Below are 6,537 nucleotides of genomic sequence, written 5' to 3'. Positions count from 1 at the left end.
GCGCATGCGCTCTCGAGGCTATAGCCAGTTCCAGTACAATATCCGTTGCTGCCGTACTGCGGTCGCGAAGTGGGGCCGAGGCTGCTTCCAGGATAAGTTATTGCAATATGTCGATGTATTACTATATTATAGTTTTTAGTTTTTGACGTTGTCCTTTATGGACAAATCGTAGTTCCTTTTATTCTGATTCGGTTGGGTTATATCAACTGAAACCTAGGTAAATCTAGGTAAACATTGCAACTGAGGCTGTTGTTAATTTAAAATTAATATTTATACAGTTGCTGACAGGGCCGCGAAATGTTGAAAATATTAAAATTTCTCGTAGTATTGTGCCAACTTTCCAATACTCTCGTCACAGAAGGGAGCCGTCGGTGCTTTCCGCCAATACTCTTCGCTGGTATAGAGTTCGTTGATTGTGCAAAAATGTCTTCAAAGCCAGCGGTTCATGCTCAGCAGAGATGAAACTCAGTGGCAGCCAGTTACGAGCTGTACTGTGGGTGATAACGCACTTTCCTTCGAAAACTGTGCAGGAACTGTAGTGTCACCGCCAGACACCACACTTGCTAGGTGGTGGCTTAAATCGGCCGCGGTCCATTTAGTACATGTCGGACCCGCGTGTCGCCACTGTGTGATCGCAGACCGAGCGCCGCCACGAGGCAGGTCTCGAGATACGGACGAGCACTCGCCCCAGTTGTACGGACGACATTGCTAGCGACTATACGGACGAAGCCTTTGCTCTCATTTCCCGAGAGACAGTTAGAATAGCCTTCAGCTAAGTTAATGGCTACGACCTAGCAAGGCACCAATTGTACCATTGCATGTATCTCAAGATAGTCTCACTTGTATCATCAAGAATGCAACTGTTAAGCTCACTACATATTCAGGACAGCAGATCCCTGTGTTAGGGCAGTGCACTCTTCTTGCAACATACAGGGGACAAACACAACTTGTGTCATTTTACGTTCTTCGTTCTTCTTCTGCAGTGAACTTGTTTGGCTTAGATTTATTTCAGTTGTTTAACTTGTCTATTGTAAATCAGGTCCTATCAGTGACTCAGACTGTGCCTTCAGACAGTGTTTCTCGCCTGTGTGAAGAATTTGCAGACATTTTTGCACCGGGCCTTGGTTGCGCTAAGAATTATGAAGCACATTTGGAACTGAAAGTCAACGCGCAACCGAAATTTTTCAGAGCGCGCAATGTTCCTCACGCATTGCGTGATGAGGTCGCAAGAACATTAAACGATTTAGAATCACAAGGTGTAATTGAACGTGTGCAAGCTTCTCTCTGGGCCTCACCCTTAGTAATTTTGCCAAAACCTTCCGGAAAACTGAGACTTTGTGTGGACTTCAAGGCAACAGTGGATCCACAACTCGTGATTGCAACTTTTCCCTTACCCCGCCCGGAAGATCTTTTTGATAAACTGTGCCCGGGTAAATACTTTTCGAAGTTGGACCTAGCCGATGCGTACTTGCAAATCCCAGTGGACGCCGAATCCCAGCGCGTCTTGGTGGTTAACACGCATCTTGGTTTGTACCGATTCAAAAGACTGCCATTCGGGTGTGCATCCGCCCCTGCATTGTTTCAGCAATATTTACAAACTGTTTGTGCGTCGGTCCCTACTGCTGCGAACTATCTGGACGATATTGTGATCTCCGGAAAGACAGCCGACGAGCATTTAGCACACCTACGAACATTATTTCAGGTATTGCGACAAAATGGTCTTCACTTGCGGAAGGACAAATGTGTGTTTTTTGCTCGTGACGTACCATACCTGGGACACGTAATCAATGCCCAAGGTATACATCCGAGTCCAGAGCACCTCCGTGCCATACAAGATTTGCCTTCGCCACAGAATGTTAAGCAGCTACAGAGTGTGTTGGGTAAAATTAACTATTATCATCGCGCAATGCCTCTTCCATTTCAGCTCCGCTTCATCGCTTACGCCGTACAGGTGTTCCGTTCGTCTGGACGACGGAATGCGAACGCGCCTTTCGCCGGTTGAAATCGGCGTTGCTTTCAAATACTTGCCTTACGCCATTCGATCCCCAGAAACCCCTTTTGTTGATGGTAGATGCATCGGATTTCGGGATCGGGGCTGTGCTTGCGCACAAAGATGGGTCGCATGATCGCCCTATTGCCTTTGCGTCCAAATTGCTCTCGTCTGCGCAAAGAAATTATTCACAGATAGAGAAAGAAGCTTTGGCTCTCGTGTTTGGTGTTACTAAGTTCCATGATTTCTTGTATGGTCGTCACTTTACCATCATCACAGACCACAAACCTTTGACATCGCTTTTTCATCCGAACAAGCCTGTACCTCCGCGTACAGCGCAGAAATTCATTCGCTGGTCTATTTTCCTCTCGCAGTACCGCTACGATATCTTGTATCGGTCCACTGCTAAGCACGGCAACGCCGATGCGTTGTCCCGTTTGCCTGTTGCTGAGGATAAAGCATTCGATTCTTCTGAACTTGCTTGCATGTTCATTGATTCGGAAACCGATGAAGTGGTCGAATCGTTTCCGATTGATTTTCGTCATGTAGCTACAGCCACAGCTGCTGACCCTGTCCTTGCTACCGTTTTGCGTTTTGTTGCTACGCAATGGCCCTTGTCAAAGTCACGGATCGAGGATCCGTTGGTTCGCCGATTTTTTGCTCACAGGGAGAGACTTTTTGTTCGACGTGGTGTTTTGTTGTTGCGTTCTGATAATGATCAGTCCAGAGTCGTGGTCCCACGTTCGTTACAGTCCTCTGTTTTACGGCTACTTCACCAAGGACATTGGGGTATAGTGCGAACGAAACAACTTGCTCGTCAGCACTGTACTTGGTTCGGAATCGATGCTGCGATTACGAAAATGTGTTCTTCTTGCATGGCGTGTGCCGAACAACAATCCGCGCCGCCGCGGAAAGTCTTTGCATGGCCAAAAGCCACTTCCCCTTGGCAACGCTTGCACATTGATTTTGCTGGTCCGTTCTGGAATGCTCGATGGTTGGTTCTCGTAGATGCCTTCAGTAATTTTCCTTTTGTTGTCCGGATGTCTTCCACGACGTCATCTGCCACCATCCAAGCGTTGTCTGCTATCTTTTGCATTGAAGGTCTTCCGCAGACTATTGTTTCCGACAATGGCCCACAATTCATGTCCGCAGAATTTCAGTCGTTCTGCCAGGCCAATGGTATTCAACATCTGACTTCCGCGCCGTTTTCGCCTCAGTCAAACGGTGCCGCTGAGCGATTGGTCCGGACTTTCAAGTCACAGATGTTGAAGTTGAAAGAGTCGCATTCTCGGGAGGACGCGTTGTTGCTCTTTTTGTCATCGTATCGCTCTCAGCCCCGAGATGGTCGCTCGCCAGCTGAGTTGCTCCACGGTCGTCCTCATCGAACCTTGATGTCTTTGCTGCATCCGCCGCATCAGGTTGCTGTGCAGCGGCAGACTCCTGCTTTTGCTCCCGGCGACGTTGTATTCTATCGCAACTTTCGAGGTTCACGGCGTTGGCTCGCAGGGCGCATTCTTCGCTGCCTCGGCCGCGCGATGTATTTGGTTTTGGGGGCCTCTGGTGAGGTGCGTCGGCATCTCAATCAGCTGCGCCTCTGTCGTCGCCTGGGTTCTGCCGCTTCCCGTCTGCTTTCAGCGACGGTGCCGTCCGGTCAGCGCCCTGGGGACCCATCTACTGGCTCACCTCATCCCCAGGTGTTACCAACGATGCCTTCCATTTTGCCCCATGGCGACGCGCCGCCGCAGCCGCCGCCGCTGCCGCCGCCTGTTCTCCCGCCGGCGCCGCCCGCATTCGACGCTTCGATGCAGCCGCCAAACGCCTCCCTGGGTCACGCGCCGCCGATCGCGTCCCGTGACCAGCTGTCCACCGCCATGGACCTCTTGCCCGCTCCGGACCACATGACGTCATCGCGCGTCGGGTACCCCGACGCAATGGAGGTCGACCCTTCGGCCCCTCCTGTCTATTTACGGGCACATACACCGCATGTTGACGTGCACCCTGGACTAGGTTTTCAGGCATTTCCTAGCTCCCCTCGTACCGAATGGCCGGGTGCGGGTGGCACAGCCTCGCCTGTTGTTAGGCTCCCCACCTCATCGCATACGTCAACATGGGGTCCTCCCCACGGCGGGCGGAAGCCTTATCACACGACCGTTCGCCAATTTGCGGGGGAGGAATGTGGTGTCACCGCCAGACACCACACTTGCTAGGTGGTGGCTTAAATCGGCCGCGGTCCATTTAGTACATGTCGGACCCGCGTGTCGCCACTGTGTGATCGCAGACCGAGCGCCGCCACGAGGCAGGTCTCGAGATACGGACGAGTACTCGCCCCAGTTGTACGGACGACATTGCTAGCGACTATACGGACGAAGCCTTTGCTCTCATTTGCCGAGAGACAGTTAGAATAGCCTTCAGCTAAGTTAATGGCTACGACCTAGCAAGGCGCCAATTGTACCATTGCATATATCTCAAGATAGTCTCACTTGTATCATCAAGAATGCTGTATACCAAAGGACTATATAAAAGTTAAGTATTCGAGGAGCTGCATACTTTTCTTATTAACATTCACTACTTATCCTGTTCCAGAATTCACGCCCGTCTGCGTTAGATAGCGTGCATTTCGGCCTCCTCTATCTACAAGGTGTTGGCACATTCGCCAACACATCAGGAACATCTTCGTTGCGTCTGCAGAGTGCGGCTGAGAGTTGTCTTGAGGTAGGAACCACTTGACGTTTATGTTATGTAAAACTACGGGGGCTACGTTGAAAGGTAGCGTAAGTGTTGTAGAATTTTGTGAAATAAATTGCTTTCTTTATCTGTACTCGATACCTTTTTTATTACCAAGCCGTACTTACTTCCCGAACTACCCTCGTATATGTCTATAGAGTGGTACAAGTAGTGTCTTCACTGTGGTAAATAACTGTTCACGAAGCACCAAGCACTGCAGCAATGCTGGAAAATGATGTGATCGAGGTCCTCCTCCGCACTCAATCATACTAGGTGGGCCAGTCAGTTGTAACCGACAGAGATGCAGTAGAAACTGAAGAAACTGCAGAAATATAAGATATTAATGAGATGGATCTGTGTAGGTTGAAAGAAACAGAGAGTGTAGAGAGGTTCCAAGTAGGTATTAGGCAACTATTGACTGAAACAGGGGAAAGTAACACAATAGATGGCGAAAGTGTAGCTTTGAGAGATGAAGCAGCGAAGACAGAAGAAAAAGGCAAGGCGCAATACAAATGTTTGGATAACACATGTGATATTAAATTAAGACTCGCCATAGAAGAAAGCGTGATACCACAGCAAGTGAAGCAGGTAAAGGGAATACAGATACGTAAAAAATGAGATTTCACAAAAAGTGAAAAACGGCGAGGAAGGAATGCCTATGGATATATGAAGCCGCAGAAGCAGGCATGAGAGGGGAAGGATCGAAAGCGCGTATAGCAGAATTAGAGACAGTTTTGGAGAAAGCAGAAGCAAGTATATGAATATCAGGAGCTCAGAGGGTAAACCGATTCTAAGCAAAGAAGAGAAAGTCAAAATGTGGATGAAATACAAAGAAGGGCTATATAAAGGAAAGAAATTTAAAGGAAGTGTTGTTAAAACAGACAGAGGAAGTGAATGAAGATGAGATGGAAGGTTTGATACTGTTTCACAGACCACAGAAAGACTTAGGTCGAAATAAATAACCTTACGTAGACGAAATTCTTTCACAAGTGGACCGTACGACTTTCCTATCACCAATTTCATTCGTGTTGACAGGTTATGTACGGCATGACTAGGACTTCAGCATAAGCAAACAGGAAGACGCAACTCTCTGTTTTCGAGAGAATCGAGTTTGAAATTTTTACGCGTGCTTATATACTCTGTGGACAACGGCCTTGCCACAGTGGATACACCGGTTCCCGTCAGACCACCGAAGTTAAGCGCTGTCGGGAGTGGCCGGCACTTGGATGGGTGACCATCCAGGCCGCCATGTGTTGTTGCCTTTTTCGGGATGCACTCAGCCTCGTGATGCCAACTGCGGAGCTACTCGACCGAATAGTAGCGGCTTCGGTCAAGCATACCATCTTACGACCGGGAGAGCGGTGTGCTGACCACACGCCCCTCCTATCCGCATCCTCAACTGAGGATGACACGGCGGTCGGATGGTCCCGATGGGCCACTTGTGATCTGAAGACGGAGTGCTTCTGCTGCTCTGTGCGCTTGCTGATATTCAACGGGTCTGCAACCGAGGAGTAAGCACTTGCTTTCAGACGAGCGAGGTCGTTGGTCAAGTCTGCTTACCAGCACTTATTTTTTTCTCATTCCCACGTCATGCTAACAATAGATTTATTATGACTGTGCAAATTATCAGTATTTAATGATGCAGGTGTTATTTTCATAAACTTTATCCGGAGAAGAAAAGAAAACATATTCGTGAGGTGATTGGGAATAAAAAAAGGATACACAAGTACTTCAACCAAATCAGTACAGTAATTTTATTTATATTACTGTATCTACATTTGTGACAACTATAGTGTGAGACATTTGGAACACTGCACAAAGTA

General features: G+C 48.5%; 1 pseudogene; it reads left to right on the top strand.

Moving 5' to 3' along the window:
• The first annotated feature begins 5,858 nt into the window (after positions 1 to 5,858).
• On the top strand, positions 5,859 to 5,976 carry LOC124709459 (annotated as a pseudogene).
• The last annotated feature ends 561 nt before the right edge of the window (positions 5,977 to 6,537 follow it).

Source organism: Schistocerca piceifrons, chromosome 7, assembly GCF_021461385.2.
Source record: "Schistocerca piceifrons isolate TAMUIC-IGC-003096 chromosome 7, iqSchPice1.1, whole genome shotgun sequence".
Lineage (NCBI taxonomy): Eukaryota > Metazoa > Arthropoda > Insecta > Orthoptera > Acrididae > Schistocerca > Schistocerca piceifrons.
Note: the sequence above shows the minus strand (reverse complement) of the source record. Positions and strands in the feature narration are given on the sequence as shown.